We start from the raw sequence: 15,186 nt of genomic DNA on the forward strand, positions 1-15,186 counted from the left end.
TTAAAGTCTCATTTAGCTGACCCAGTCTCCAGGGGGCATCAAAAATACTTCTTGCTGTGCGGATACACTGCTGCTGGTAAGTCTTGAATGTAGGGGATGAGGGCGAAGGTTTGAACATTTAACAAAGCAAAATCAGCCGCCTATGTGCCTCCCCCACCCTTGCTCTCTCCCCTCTCCACAGAACAACAGGGCTGTGGATGCTGCTTTTCCAGCCAATGAAGAGCCGCATTCCAGCTCTGGGACCAAGAGCCAGGCGTCCATCACTCCCCCTTCCGGAGCTTCCATGGAATGACGGCCTGTTCTCCAGGAGGCTGCACCACCTCATTAGCAGATCTGTACTCACTGTTCCTTCTTTCCCTTCTCTCTTAAATAGCTTTAAGAACATAGTATTCTTAGCCGAAGCTAGGCTATGAGAAAACATCTTTCCCGCCCACTCCTCCTCCCATACACTGAATCCTAACCATTTAGTTCCATCTTCAGTGCAATGTGGAAAACTCAAAGGCCCAGATCTGAAACCCCCATAGCTTTGGCTTTCCCTTCCCACCCCTCTGTAACCAGAGTGATCGCCTCAAGACTCCCATGCCCTGTGTGGTGGAGGTCTGAACAGTGGGCTTTGAAAGGGGTGCCCATGTTCCTTCCATGGCTGCATCCTGCTTCTTTCTGCTAAAGTCCTCCCCCTCCTCTCTTGACTTCTGTAATCTAGGCCTTTTCAGAGGAAAAGAAAACAAATTCTAAGGAGCTTGAAGCTCCAATATTGCTCTTATTTGTTTCCAAAGTACTCCCCGCCTCTCACTCTATTTCTGGCAACAATTTCCATTGGGTTTCAAAGCTCAGGAGCAGCCGCCACAGATTTCTCTGAGATTTAGGGCTGATTTTTCACATCGATAGCTCAGGAGACTTGGAGGATGTCGGCTTCATGGCTGGTTCAGGCGCCTGGCACCTCAGCACAGCAAGATTCTCAAGAATACTCTGCAAAAATGGCTCCTAGCAAAGAAAATTACCTTATTCATGGAACTATCTTTGAGTTGTGGAGGTAATACTCCTTCATTCAACATTCATTTATTGAGTACTTCCTGTGTACACTTTGGGCTATAAATAGACATTTCTATGATAGGAGTCTGGCCTTAAAAGTGCTTACAATCAGGTTATGAAGACCAAACACAGATATATAAATAAGGAGCTAAGAATGCAGGCCAGTCTGCTTAAAGGACTGGGACCATGTATTACTCATCTTTGAAATCCTAGAACCTACTACTGTTCCTGGCACTCACTAAAGGTCCAGCCCATGGTTGCTAAATGAGTGAATGAGAGAAAAGCTTGGGGGTGGGTTGATTGGGGAGCGCATTGTGGAGGAGTTAGACTTAAGATGAGTATAGAAGGTGGGTGGATGTATTCTTTATATTGCTTTAGAGAGGAGCCTATAGCAAGAAGACCTGAGCCCTGGGAAGGGACCGCAGCAGGGCCTCCCTCTCTATAGTCCTTGCTGTGAGGCTCTGCCCATGGCACAGCAGCAGGAGAGGGTGGAATGGCCATAGAAGGCCAAATCTGCTTGGCTTCTTTCTTGTCATCATAATTTCAGGGACACTAGTGCCTGGGATGAGATCTGTGTCTGGTTCTTGGTCAGAAGAACTTCCCTGCAACACTAGACAAGGCTCTTCCTGACCATTCTACCTAGAGTCCGTCTACCCACACCCAGAGTCACTCTCTCTTAGGTGAGCCAGTCCTTTCTTCTGTAATAAGTATGACAATCTCAAAGCACCCTGTTTACTTGTTTGAGGTTGATCTCCTCTATAGGAATTAACTCCACACAGACAAAGACCTTGGCTATCTTGTTGCCTCCCTTGGGGCTAGTGCAGTACCTGCCTCCTGGTTAGTGCTCAATTGTATTTTTTGGATGAACTTCCTGGCCTCTTGGGGGAAAACTCTGCAGCTGTGGAGGAGGCTACAGAGGGGAAAGTTCTTCCTAAAGGGCAGGCAGTACAGCCTTGGGGTGGACGCTGCCTCTGAGTGCAGCCCTTTCCATGCTCCCAGTGGCAGGCTGTGTGATGCTTGCTTATGAGAAGCTGGTGAGAGATGCTTGGGCCATGAGCCCAGGAGGCAGATGCCCCTTCCATGGAGCTTCCCTGTCCTTCCTCCTTTTCCAGCTTCATTTAGTAAAGGGAGCACCACTAGCCTGAGATGGAACTCTCAGGCAGATAAGGTTTGTCTGCAGTGGCCTCCTCACTGTGGTCATATACCCTAAAACTGCCAGGTCACCTCATGACCCCACACTGGCCGATTCTCTCTCTGCACTCTCATGTCTGCCCCACTCTCCATGTGGCCTACCTACCCAAAGTTTTCTATTTGAGTTGCAGCCATTTAGGGACCTGCCCTGAGGTGCTTATTAAACGTATCAGCTGGGCTAATAGCTTAAAACTGTTACGCTCCTAATTAGGTGATCCAGAGTCTTAGGAGCATCACGTTATAATTCAAAGGCTTTCCATCCAATCCAATCCAATCCAATCCAATCCAATCCATTCCACTCCACTCTAATCCAATCCACTCCAATCCATTACAATGTGTGTACAGTGTAGGAACAATCATAGTGTTCCTAAACTGGGCATGGACAAACCAGAGGAGATGGGGACATGGAAGGAGAGCATCTTTGAGTAGCACCTCTGCAATCTTAAGCTCACAGATAATGGTTCTCAGTTCTACCCATGGGAAGAGCCACCCTCCTTTTGCTGGTGCTGTCACTAGGGGCTTCTGAGCAAGGAGGCATGAATCACTCTGGGGCATAGTGAGCAGGCTCAGAGCCTTCTGGATCATGCCTGGCTCTTTTACTGACCTTAGAGGAATCAGTCTACCCTAAGACTACTTTATAGTCTCTGCTTCCGGGATTTTCCATTCTTTGGGAGCATGACTCAGAAAAGCCTATGGGCCTTGGGAGGGAGGTTATCAGTTGGATCATCTCTAATAAGAATGTGCTCTCTGCCTCCAGGCTGGGGCACACCGAATCATGGAAATCTATCAGCGCTTGGTTACAAAAGGGTAAAAGGCAAAAGTTGGGAAGTTTTCTTGCTGGGTCACACAATTTTCTAGACTCTGGTCCATATTGGACTTTATATCATCCACTGGGTTAAAAGAATACCAGAAAGAACCCAGACTTGTTCCAGTCTTGGTTTGATATCCAGTAGCTGTGCAGCCCCAGGCAGATCACCATACATCCCTGAGTTTCCATCCTCCTCTCTGGTGAACAGAGGAGTTTGGACTAGATTAAAGTTCCCTGAAGTTTGCTTTTCAGTATCTTAGTCCTGGGTGACTCTCCGTGAGTAGGGTGGATTTGCTACCTCCTCTGGCCCCCTTCTTGGAGATTCACAATCCACATTAGCTTATTAAAGGCTCTGAGGACCATTAAAGACACATGCTGTTTAATCTGGCATTTCCCAAATTTCGTAGATAGTGAAATTCTTTCCTTCTGTAACACTAATATTAGTGTGCCGGGGATCTAGGGTTTCTCAGAGCATCCTTTGGAAAATGTAGACTAGGCCATCTCTAATGCTTTGTAATTCTTCATATTTTGCAGGGATAGATGAAATTTCGAGCAGCCCTCTGCCATCAGTCACAGTTTCACCCTCCTTGTGGTGTCATAGGTGAATGGCTGGGCCTGTGTCAGAACTCACTTCCAGTTCACGGGTTGCAACCCAAGTGGCTCATCTGCTTGCCAAAGCTGAGGCTCTGGAACCTAAAGGCTTCAGGAAGCTTCTGGCTGGAGAGAAACTCCAAGGACCACCCACTCCATTTCCCAGCCCTTCTGCCACTGCCATTCTGCATTTCAAAGATCAACTCTGCATGCCAATTTCTGTTCACAAAATGACCCAGGGAGAAGGTTTTTCAATTGTTGCCTGCAGTTTATTTAAGGCGCAAACCTACATTTAAGTTTAACAAAATCTCTCCTGCTGCAGTGACAAGCCATAATTTATGTGTTGCTTATGGTTTATTGTGTGCTTCTTACAGAGGATGTGAAGATCATTCTCTAGGGCTTCATGCGGTAGCTGAGAGGTCAACACACAGGGGCCATTGTAGAGAGCAGGGTATGCTGCTTATTCTTAGTGTGCTGCTAAGTATATTGGGCCTTGGTTTCCTCATCTGCTGAATGTGAATAATGATCCCTGCTCTATTTCTCAGCATTCCTTTGGAGGGCTAATGCTTCAATGGGCACAAAAGCAGTTTGCAACCTCTAAAGTGCCATGCAGTGGGTCCAAATTATAGGCACATGAATTAAACACTAAGCACTGGAGAAAGAGAAAGGGAAACCAATAAGGACTTAAACAGGGTGAGCACGGGACAGGAGACAGGAATCTGCTATTTCTTCAGCTGGTTCCAGCTCCCACGTGCCTTTCACAGTGTGAGCATCTCATCTCACTGTGTTTCTAAAGTGTTTAAAGATATATGATTTTTCGTACATCATAGCCTGAATGCAAGCCAACTACTTCATCTGGTACTCAACCAAGAAAACAGGGAACTGTTGCAACAAGAGAGGAAATAATACTTCTGTTGGTTTTTTTCACAGGTGATATGCAGGTCTCCACTGGGGCACTTTTCTAAGGAGTTTTCAAGGTTAACGCTGACTGTGTGTCACACACCGCCTTCAAGCCCAATCCCATGCAAGAGGTGCCTCTTTTGTACAGGTTGGACGCTCATTACTATTAACCGTCCCAGCTAGGCACTCTACTCTGGCTTCCAGAAGGGGAGAGGAAGGATCTTTCCCCTACCAGGGATAGAGTACGAAAGGAAGGACAGGCTGAACTCAGGACGAAGGGCTGTGTCAGGAAGCTCTGAGTTACCAGCCTTTCCTCCAAGGACATGGGTTTGACAATCCTGGATAGTCCGTGCAGTCCCTTGCCTGCTTCAGTTTGCTTTCTTGCTGGCAGCCGCTCCCACTCAGCCCCAACCCCCTCGCCATTGATCGTGGCGGCGCGCCTGCAGTTGTAGCGCCAGGCACGCAGCCTGTTTGCAGACTCAGCCGCTCCCCTCATTCATGCTGCAGCTCATTCACTCGCTGGCGCTGGCAGGCTGCGGCTGGGCGCCGCCACTCGCGCGCACTCGTGTGGCAATTTATTTCTGGCCCTGTGTGCGTGTGTATGGGGGAGAGGGAGCGAGGGAGGCGCTCTCCTCTTAGAGGGGGATGCTTTTTCACTTCCAGGTAGAATCGCTCCCAGGCTTTATAGTATTCGCTGCCCTGGACCACGCCACCAGGTGGACCTGGGTGGGGCACCGCGCTAGGCACTTTGCATGCATTATCTTGTTTAATGCCCCACGGCCACCTTTCAAGGTAACCTCATTTTACAGCTGAGGTACTGATAAGTAGAAATGTTCAGAAAAATCCCCCACATCAAACAGATAGTGAATGATACAACTGAATTGGATTCCAACGCTAGTCTTCTCGTCACTGTACCACATAACCTGTTGCCTCTTTCCTGGTGGCGGTTGCTGGGATGTCACTCATCTCCACCTTCATCCTTATGATGCTGTAATGCAATCCTAACGTCTGACTGATTACCCTGGGAACACATGGCTCGGACAATCTTGAAAGGGCTGAATCCCTAAAGCACTCAGATTTCTCAGCATGGAGGCTGGGGACAGCATGTCTATTGCCCCAAGCCTCTCATGGTTCCAGCTCAAACCATTTCTCACTCTAACCTCAAGCTTCTTTCCCAAAGAGTACTTTCTGAAGAGTGCTCTTAATAAGCATCCACACACACACACACACACCAGAGCAATCTGCAGCATCATGGAAAGTTCACTGAATTTATCAATAGATCTGGGTTCAGTTGCCACCACCATCACCAGCTTTGCAACCCCAGGCAAACCCTTTAACTTCTAAGCTTCAATGGTCTCATCTATACTAAAGGGGAAATAATACATGCCACACCATCTGATGGGATCGTCCTAAAGATGATTAATTATAAACACATTATAAACTGTAAAGTGTGGTCCCCATATCAGGTATTACTAAGCACTCTGTGTTACGGCCTGTTTCAGAGGTGGGTCTCATCTTTGGTTCTGGTTAAGCTTGGGTCAGCAGGAATGACAGGGACCTTGTTCTGTCTTCAGCTTATGATCTGGAAAAGATCGTCTTCTTACCTAAGGCGGAATCTGCTTGACTCTCTTGACCCTTCTCAGAGACTTTCCTCATGATCAATTTATCTGACTCCAGAGCAAGAGGCTGGCCAGACAAGCACTGCAGCCAGACCAGCGTGAGCCCTGGCAGCCATCTCCGGGAGCCTCAGGGTTAATGTTTGTGCGTCAAAGTTACGTGGAGAGAAGGGGCCACGGTGTGGATGGGGGTGGTGGTGGTGGTGAATCCAGACCTCCTTTTAAGATCTTCACTTGAGAGGTAAACTAGGGAAGTTTAAAAACAGAAGGGAGGTAGACGCGCCCCTGGGGAAGGTGAAGGAAGCTGTCTTGTGACTGACAGCGATAGCTCGGCTGCGTTCTGCATCTTAACGCGGCTGAGGATAGGGAGCCTGAAGCCTGTCCACAGACCCCTCCAGGAGGGACTGAGGCTGACTCGTCTTCCTTAGGCTTGCAGAGCCACAGGCTGTTTACAAATCTTTTTGCCATTGGTTCTGCTAATCCTCCCAATAACCCAAAGAGGTCGGCAGAGAGGGCATACTTTATTTGATGGATGGGGTCAGAGAGGTTAACAGATGAAGGTTGAGCAGGAGGGAGGGGTGCAAGAGAGCTGGAGGTCCTAACACCCCAGCAGATGGACGGGGTCCCTCTAGGCACAGAGCCTTGTCCCTAGAATGCAGGCATTGCAGGAGGGGCACATGAAGATATTTTTCTCCCTTTTCCCTGCCCAGAAGGGCAAAAGGCTTCCATGAAAGCCAGCCCAGGAGTGACGGACAGATAGCTCCACCCGGACCCCCCATTCAGACTTATTTTCCAAGACAGCTATAACTCACCCTTGATGCCAAAAGAGTCAGGGAAGGCTGGAACTGGGGCTGAAATAAATGCCCAAGTTGCTTACAAAGTGGCTCTTCAAATCCACTCACTAGGTGCTGCACGCTTCCCATTAAGCAAGGAGACCCTCTAAAGCCAAGAAAAGAAGCAGGGTTGTCTTACCCAGGGACTCGGGAAGAATCCTGCTTGAGCTCCCACTCCAGCTCCTACAGGTCTGTGAGGATTAGCTGCTCCAGTGCTTTAACAATAAACCCAATTAAAGGGGAGGAATGCAGGAGTTTTCTTTCCCAGGACCGTAACCATGCAGCCTTAAAGGGGAGTAAAAGTAGCTAGGGTGGCTTGCATCTCTCTTTCCTTTCCTCGGCTCTGCTCACCCTCCCTCCCAGCGTGCAGTAATGAGTCTTATCCAGAAAAATGCTTGTGCATTTTTGCCTGGTGTGTGTGTGTGCGTGAGTCTGTGTGTGTGTGTGTGAAATTGTGTTTGCATTGATGTGTGTGATGGAAAGACAGAACGGAAGAATGAAAAACAAAAACATCAAATTATAAGTTCCCATTATCCTGAATGGGTGATGACAGAAAAAAATCAGAGAAGCTTTCTAGGATTGTCTGCCTCAGTTTCCTTTTTAACCCCTCAGGTGCTGGTGTATGTTGTCTAAAAACACCTCCCTGAAAAACAGAACATCTACACTGGCTAACATGTAGGGACTGAAGACAGTGTCCACCTTGCTTGTTATCTCTTACAGAACTGGGAGAAAGGGCCTTGGATGTCCCAAAAGGGGCCCCTCAGTTGGACGGTCTCACTCAATATCTTTGATATGTCTCATTTCCTCCAGAAGCTCAGCATTCTGGTCCCCAAACCTGTCTCAGTCCTAACCTATGAGACCCCAGGAAATCATTCCCCTCCTCCGGAAACTCTGTGCTCCCTCTGTTTCCTGTACTCATCTCTCCAACCTGGCCCTTGACCAAGGCTTCACAGTCTCCATCTTAGCTTCTCTGGGGCAGTCGCTTTACTGCAGATTTCTTTAAACTCTGTCATCTGCTCTCTTGTTTTCTCCTTCTCTACTCTCTCCTTAAGGTTACCATCTACTCACAGAGTCTATTACCATCTTCATAAGAATCTCCTCAGTCAACACCCCACCTGGGTTATCATGCTCAACCTCAACATCCAAATGCCCACTGTCACCTATAAACAAGGCTGAATGTGTTATGGCCACCCTCAAACCCACTCTCCTGTTTTCCCCAGCTAGGCTAATGAGCTACCATCTTCCAAACACTCAACTGAGAAACTCCAGGGTTTGCTTTGTTTGTGTTGCCTGTTTAATTTGTCTTCCAAACCCATCCAGCTCTTATGCACTTCCATTTGTTCCTTGAAATTAGCTTTTAACTTGTACCATTTCTTTTGTGTCATCTTGTTTTTTGAATAAATAACATATTCATATTGGCAAGAAAAGGACCATATTAAAAGGCATACATTGAGATGTGTTACCCCCTTCTACTCGTTATCTGTCCCTTGACCCTGACATTGCCCTCTATAGGTGACCACTTTTATTATGGTATTTCTTTATGCAAATACAAGCAAATATTCACCTCTATGATCTCAGTTCAGGCCTTCAACCTCCCACCCAGGTAGAACTGTGATAGGATAGGGTGAGATGATGCAGTAGGATAGTTAAAAGTGGCTCTGGGGAAGACTTCTAGGTTGGATTCCTGGGTCTTCCATTGACAGATATGTGGCCTTGGGAAAGTGGCTTAACCTTTCTATGCCTCAGTTTTTCCATCTGTAAAATGGTATAATTATTAAACTTATTTCACACACTAGTAGGGTGGAGCGAGACAGAATGCAGCTGCTTAGAACAGTGGCTTGCACATGGTAAGCACTTAATAAATTTTAGCTATGATCATTCTTTATCTGCCATAGTCTGAATATTTATGTCCCCATCCAAATTCATATGCTGACAGCTAATCACCAGTGTGGTGGTATTAAAACATGGGGTTTGGGGGAGGTGATGAAGTCATGAGTGTGGAGCCCTTGTGAATGGAATCAGTGCCCTTATAAAAGAGACCCTAGAGAGCTGCATTGCCCCTTCCACTATATGGGGACACAGAGAGAAGGTGCCTTCTACGAGTCAGGAAGTGAACCCTCATCAGGCATTGAATTTGCTGGGCCTTCCAGCCTCCAGAATGGTGAGAAATATATTTCTGCTGTTTACAAGTTGCCAGTTTATGGTATTTTGTTACAGCACCCTGAATAGACTAAGACAGTCTACAATGTAACTTTCATTCTAGAATTACCTCAATAAAACATAGTGCTTCCTCATCAAAAACATTCATTGTCTACAGAATAAAATCCAAACACTTCAGCCCATCATTGAAAGCATTCCAGGATCTAGCACAAAGCTATCCTTCCTCCACTGCATCTCTCTTTCTACCCATGTGACACTCCAGCCACACCATATGAAACACTTATTTCTAACATAACACTCACACCAAAACTCCTGACCGTCGTTTATCCTGATCTGTTGGTTAAGAAAATGCCCTTTCCTCATTCTCCACCTATAGAAATTCTATAGATTCAAAAATTCCACATCCAGAAAGCCTTCTAAGATTTCCTCCCCCACTGACAACTGATCACTCCTCCCTTTGGAGTGTTCCCAAAACTCTTTGTCTACAACTCTTCTTAGTTCTTAATCTTTTTTTGCCTTGAATTCTAGTTTGTTTCCTGTCTCCTTTTTTAAATTGATAGTTATTTAAGGGCTGTGATTCTGCCTGTATTTCTTGCCCCTCTTTTTTCTTTCCTCCATCCTCCTCCTGTGCCTGGCTCTGCAAATGTTTATTGGACCTGATAGATTTATCAGCCCTCAGGGGTAGAAAGGCCTTTGATAGTCATCATAATTAAGTAAGATATGATTTGCTAATTATTGGTACATAAGTAAGTACTTAATAAATGGTAACTATTATTAGTATTGAAAGTAGGAATAATAGCATATTATTGTTATTGATACAACATCCCATTTATTGCCTAGACTCTCTGGGTAGAGCATCCCCAACTAAGCTGCTGTCCTCCTCCTGTTTGCACACTCTGGAGCTGGGGAGTTTATCATAGCCTAAGACAGCCAAATAATGCCCATGGGCATTGACACACATTACAAAGTTTATCTCTAGAGGAAGCTGAATTCTGCTTCTCTGAAGACTTTCCCAGCACACACATACATATACTCATTCCTTAAATATTTATCAAATGCTGATGTATACTAAGTATTGGGGATCTGAAACCAGACCTAGTTCCTATGTTCATACAATTTTTACTGTCCAAGTGTATGAATCAGTCAACTCTGCACCTTGTAAGTCACTCTGATGAAAGGATGAATCGGAAAGGAATTGCCTGTTGTCATCAGACCACCAGAATCCTCTTTCTTTCCCATTCCCTCCAATTCACCTGCACCCTGCTGGGCTGGACAAGCCACAGAACCAGGAATGAATTCTCTGCTGTGGAAACAGAAATAGGTTCAGCAGATGTCTGGTGCCAGAGGAGAAAGCATTGCCTCTTAATGATGAGGTCAGAAGCCAGATCACCTTGCAAGCACTGACCGGGCCATACGCCAATCACTGGAGGCCTAGCGAGGAGGCAGAGCACCCATTGCTCAAATATTAGAACTGATGACTAGAGAACTGAGGGGGCATTTAGTAATGTCTCTCAAGGACGTGGAAGAGAGCTTTTGTCATTACAGCACAGGTATAAGCATGCACATACACAAAAACTCGCATGTGCACATGCGTGGTTGCAGTTTTGCCCAGTTCATATTCTTTTAATGGCCTTATCTCTATGTTTTTCTCAACTGACAATTTGACCAAATATTTATTAAACATCAACTGTGTGCCCAGGACAGGAGAAAAGACAAGCTACAGAATAACAATTGGAGATCATTCAATAGCTAAATAAGGTATTATTAATTTACATTGTTCCCAGAGATAGGGGTCATGGAAAGATTGCTGCAGGATGGAGATATCAGGAAAGGTTTTATAGAACAAGTTGAATCTGCATATTAAGGATGAGTGGGACCAGATTCGGGAGGCGTCAGTGGTGGGTGTGGTAGAATTAAGAAAACACAGAGATTTGAATACCTACACAAAATCCATACTGGAAATGATGAGACAGCTTTGCAATGTCACAAGTGACACTGGCAAAGGGGAAAGTGGCCATATAGAACCTGATAGTTATATCCACCACTCCCATCCGACCACGCTTACCCCTCCAAGTAAACAAAATAAGCGGTCCTCTTAAGGTTTGGTATAAGGAGGAGAAAAGGGAGATGCGCTCATGAGGACAGAGCAATCCTTCCTCTGTTTAAAAGCAGATTCTTGCGTCACCTCCTTTCTGTATTGTCTTTTACATTTAATTAGATCTCCAGATTGAGCTTTCTGGACAGCCAAATGACAAGACATGGTGATGTGCCAGGGTGGAAGAGGGAAGGGAAAATGAATCAGGAGAAAGAATTGGCTACATGAGAAGTCAGAAAAACCAACCAAAAAATTGCATGTGTAAAGGCCCTGGGGTGGAAAGGAGCCATACCTGCTGGGGAAAGACAGAGTAGTGCATTGTGACTGGGCAGGTAGAGTAGTGGGGAGAGTAGCCCAAATGCAGCTGGTGAGGCAGGAAAAGGAGCAGATCGTGCAAGGCCTTGAAGGCATGATAGGACAGATAATGAGGAGGAAGAGGGGCCACCAAAGAGCAAATATCACTTATTTCAAAACATATCTCCAGTTGGAGGTTGGATAACAAAGAATAGAATGTGCTCCTGATCAGCGAAAGAGGGCTGGAGGGAGGGAAAGGAAATTATAGGACCATAGAGATGGACTGGCTCACAGGCGTGAATCAATGCAAGACTCGCTGCTTTAGTATTTATTTATGTTAAAAATAAGACACCAGACTGCTAGTATTTCCAGGAATAGATATTTTACACTGCTGTGTCTTGGACAACATTGTTCCTGCAGCCTGTGAAATGTTCATCTTTTATTTGAGCTGGATCTTTAAAAACTCTCCTCTCCTGAGCATCCTTCCCTGGGTCCACAGGCAAATGATGACTCTCTCGCTTTTCTTCCAAAGCTCTTGCATCTCTGCAATGGCACCTGCCCTACTCTGCTTGGGTTAAAATTGGTATGATACATGTCAGGGTTGCCGCTTAGATGATAAGCCCTCTGAGGGTAGAAACCAGGCTTCAATGACCTCTACACTTCCACAAAGTCCTGAAAATTGAAGGGCTAAATAAATCCTAAAAATGAGAGTTTTCTGGTGTGTCCTGAGTTTGACACCATTTGCCATTTGACACCGTGGAAGGGAGGAGGAGGACAATGGATGGTAAGTACATGGGCTTTGTATTAGTCTGTTCTCACGCTGCTAATAAAGACGTACCAGAGACTGGGTAATTTATAAAGGAAAGAGGTTTAATGGACTGGGGAGGCCTTGCAATCATGGCAGAAGGCAAGGGGGAGCAAGTCATGTCTTACATGGATGGCAGCAGGCAAACAGAAAGAATTTGTGCAGAGGAACTCCTCTTTATAAAAACATCAGATCTCATGAGACTTATTCACTATCAGGAGAACAGCACGGGAAAGACCCATGATTCAGTTACCTTCCACTGGGTCCCTCCCATGACATGTGAGAATTATGGGAGCTACAATTCAAAATGAGATTAGGGTGGGTGACACAGCCCAACCATATCAGGCTTACCATGGGCTGCCCCCATGGACACACAGAATCCTGAAGAATGTACAAAATGGCCCATTGTTTGGTTTGTGTTGCATCTTCCAATTTCTTTAGATGCTGCAGAGAGTTGTGTGTCAGAGGTGGGCCATTCATCCAGGATGTCTGGCTGAGTTCTCATGGCCACTCTGCCTAGGAGGAAGGTATCAGCTCTTCCCACCTGGACTTTCTTCTTTTCTCCTGTTTCCCTGGGCCTCTCCATCCTATGTATTCTTTCCCAGATTCTTCAATCCTCCTCCTCAGCCTCTGCCAGTGTTCATCAAGCATTTGGTTATGTCTAACTGTACCTTGGGTGATGTGGGGGTAGCAGGGGATCTTGCAGGTGGAATGTCTACAAGGCATGTAGATTTTCATCTGACCATCCAACCCTCTCTTCATGTGTGTGATTTGTGTCTATGTGCTAAAAGAATCTATCACCTCTACTGCTTTAAATCATATTCCCAAATGACCCCAGCCTGGGTCTATGTCATGTTCCAGGAAGAGTTGGTGGAGGACAGGATGAATCTCATCACCCTTGGCTTCTGGTTTCTGGCTATGACCTAGTTACTTCCTATGGGAACCTGCCTCTGATCCTCAGCAGAGACTGGAGGACTTTTCACCTCTGCATCCTTCATTATCCACATGCATTTCTGTATCCAGAGCTGGAGGCATTTGCAATGACTCTCCAAGGTCACCAGGATGTGGCCTGGAAAGGCCAGCAGGAGTGGAGTCAAAGGAAGTGGGTAGTCATAAGTATCCCTTGCCTCATCCAAACTTTTATCAAAGCTACTTACAATGTATCTGATTGAGCGATTCCATTTTAACCTTGTTTTTCTGTTTCTTCCCAACCCTCTAGGGAATACACAAGTAACAAAGGGAGAAATTACAACAGTGAGAATTTCACTAAGGAATCTAGCCCATGTCATCATGTTTACAGACAGCCCTGGATTCAACTTGGGACTGGGGCTTAGGGAACCTGGCACCTTTATTAGCTGGGTAACCTGGGATGAGTCTAAGCTTCATGATTTATCTTCTCATCTGTCAAATTGGGCTAAAGATCTCAGTCTACCCCAGGAGTCTACTGTCAGGGTCAAATAAAACGAAAGAATGTGTATAAAAACATCAAAAGTAATGTCACCTTTGTCCCCCACCCCTAGAATCTCGAGTCTACCTACCTCCAGGTGCTGCTCCTCCCTGCCCCGCTGGGACACGGTGATTTCCCAGCAGGATTGCTCTGTGGGAGATGGGATGGCCAGGCTCCCTCACTCCCAAGAATGAGCTGCACTGCCCTCTAGTGACAGTGCCCTGTCTAGCAACAGGCCCAGAGGTGCCTGTGTCCTCCCCGCTGGCTGACTGGTGGGGAGAACGGATTTTTCTTGGTGGCACTGTGTCTGACCAACCCCTCCTTCTGCCTTGCCTCACAATTCTCCATATTTCTTCTGTATAAGTTCCACGTGGTAACCCATTGCACAACTGGAGCATCATATTTCTGATATGGGCAGTAACTGCTGTTCCTTTTCTTTAATATTTTAAGAACCAACACATATTTGCAGGTGTCTCTTGTGGGTAAGGCGATGCGCAGGCAGTGAGCTGTCACTGCTCCCCCACCGCCCATCTCCCTCTTCTGCCTTAAGAGGGAGCTGTCTGCAGCCTCCCTCAGCAAGTCAGCCTTCTGGAGACTTCCCAGGGACAATTACTGGGCCCCTTCCCCACTTGTGGAAAGGACTCAATGGGATCACAGGGATTGCCCGAGAGTCTTTTCTGTCCCCCACAGTGACCATCAAAGAGCAGGCATGGCACAGGCATTCTGGAAAGTTCTTCTGAGTGAATAGATGACCTTTATGAATCCCTTCCTTGGATAGATCCTGACATTCTGTAATATGTGCACACCTTTTTGAGACTCACTGTAGTGCAGAGGCTGAGTCAGACAGTTTTAAAAACGTTTCTGAGCCTCAGTTTCTCAAGCATAAATTGGGTATAAGAAGGTCATAAGTGCTAAATAAGATAATGTATGTGAATTGCTTGGAAAATGACAAGCACTCAGGAAGAGGACACATTGGGGCTCTGAATCAGTTTGAGACATGGCAGAGACCAATATGGTATGTAATATGGTATGTAAGGCAGCTCCAGAGATCTGGGTGAAGGGAGCAAATGGGGCTTAGGAGGGGACAGTGTTCACACAGAAGGTGAGAGGGTGCATACGCATGCTCACCCATAAGCCAGAGGTCTGGGACGGAGGACTTCCATGTATAGTGAGATCTCAGCTTAAGATCCTGTGATTTCGAGGTTACAGGCACCGTCACCTCTCGGAATAACTGTCTAGAGGAACCCTACTGAGCTCCCGAGCACTCTCATCTCCAAGGAGTCCAATCAATATATGCCCTAGTTAGGGGACTTAGTCAGAAAGAGGGAGGCAAGTGAAAGACAAAATCTTTCCCTTATAATGGGTTTGGGAGGGTGACACCCAGGACTCTTGAACAACTAGAATGCCTAGGGCT

The 15,186-nt window shown here is 46.3% G+C and overlaps 1 protein-coding gene across 2 annotated transcripts in view; it reads right to left on the reverse strand.

Annotated features, from left to right (window-relative positions):
- CAMK1G (calcium/calmodulin dependent protein kinase IG) overlaps positions 1–7,206 on the reverse strand; it is a 30,234-nt gene extending 23,028 nt beyond the window's left edge. Inside the window, exon 1 of one of the 2 annotated variants that reach the window (XM_003308724.6) lies at positions 7,111–7,206. The gene's annotated coding sequence lies outside the window, so the exon portion shown is untranslated. Of the gene's footprint in view, positions 1–6,950; positions 7,041–7,110 lie in introns of those variants that run through there. The other variant, XM_525051.8, reaches the window with a different exon arrangement.
- Positions 7,207–15,186: the final 7,980 nt, after the last annotated feature.

Source organism: Pan troglodytes, chromosome 1 (assembly GCF_028858775.2).
Source record: "Pan troglodytes isolate AG18354 chromosome 1, NHGRI_mPanTro3-v2.0_pri, whole genome shotgun sequence".
Taxonomy (NCBI): Eukaryota; Metazoa; Chordata; class Mammalia; order Primates; family Hominidae; genus Pan; species Pan troglodytes.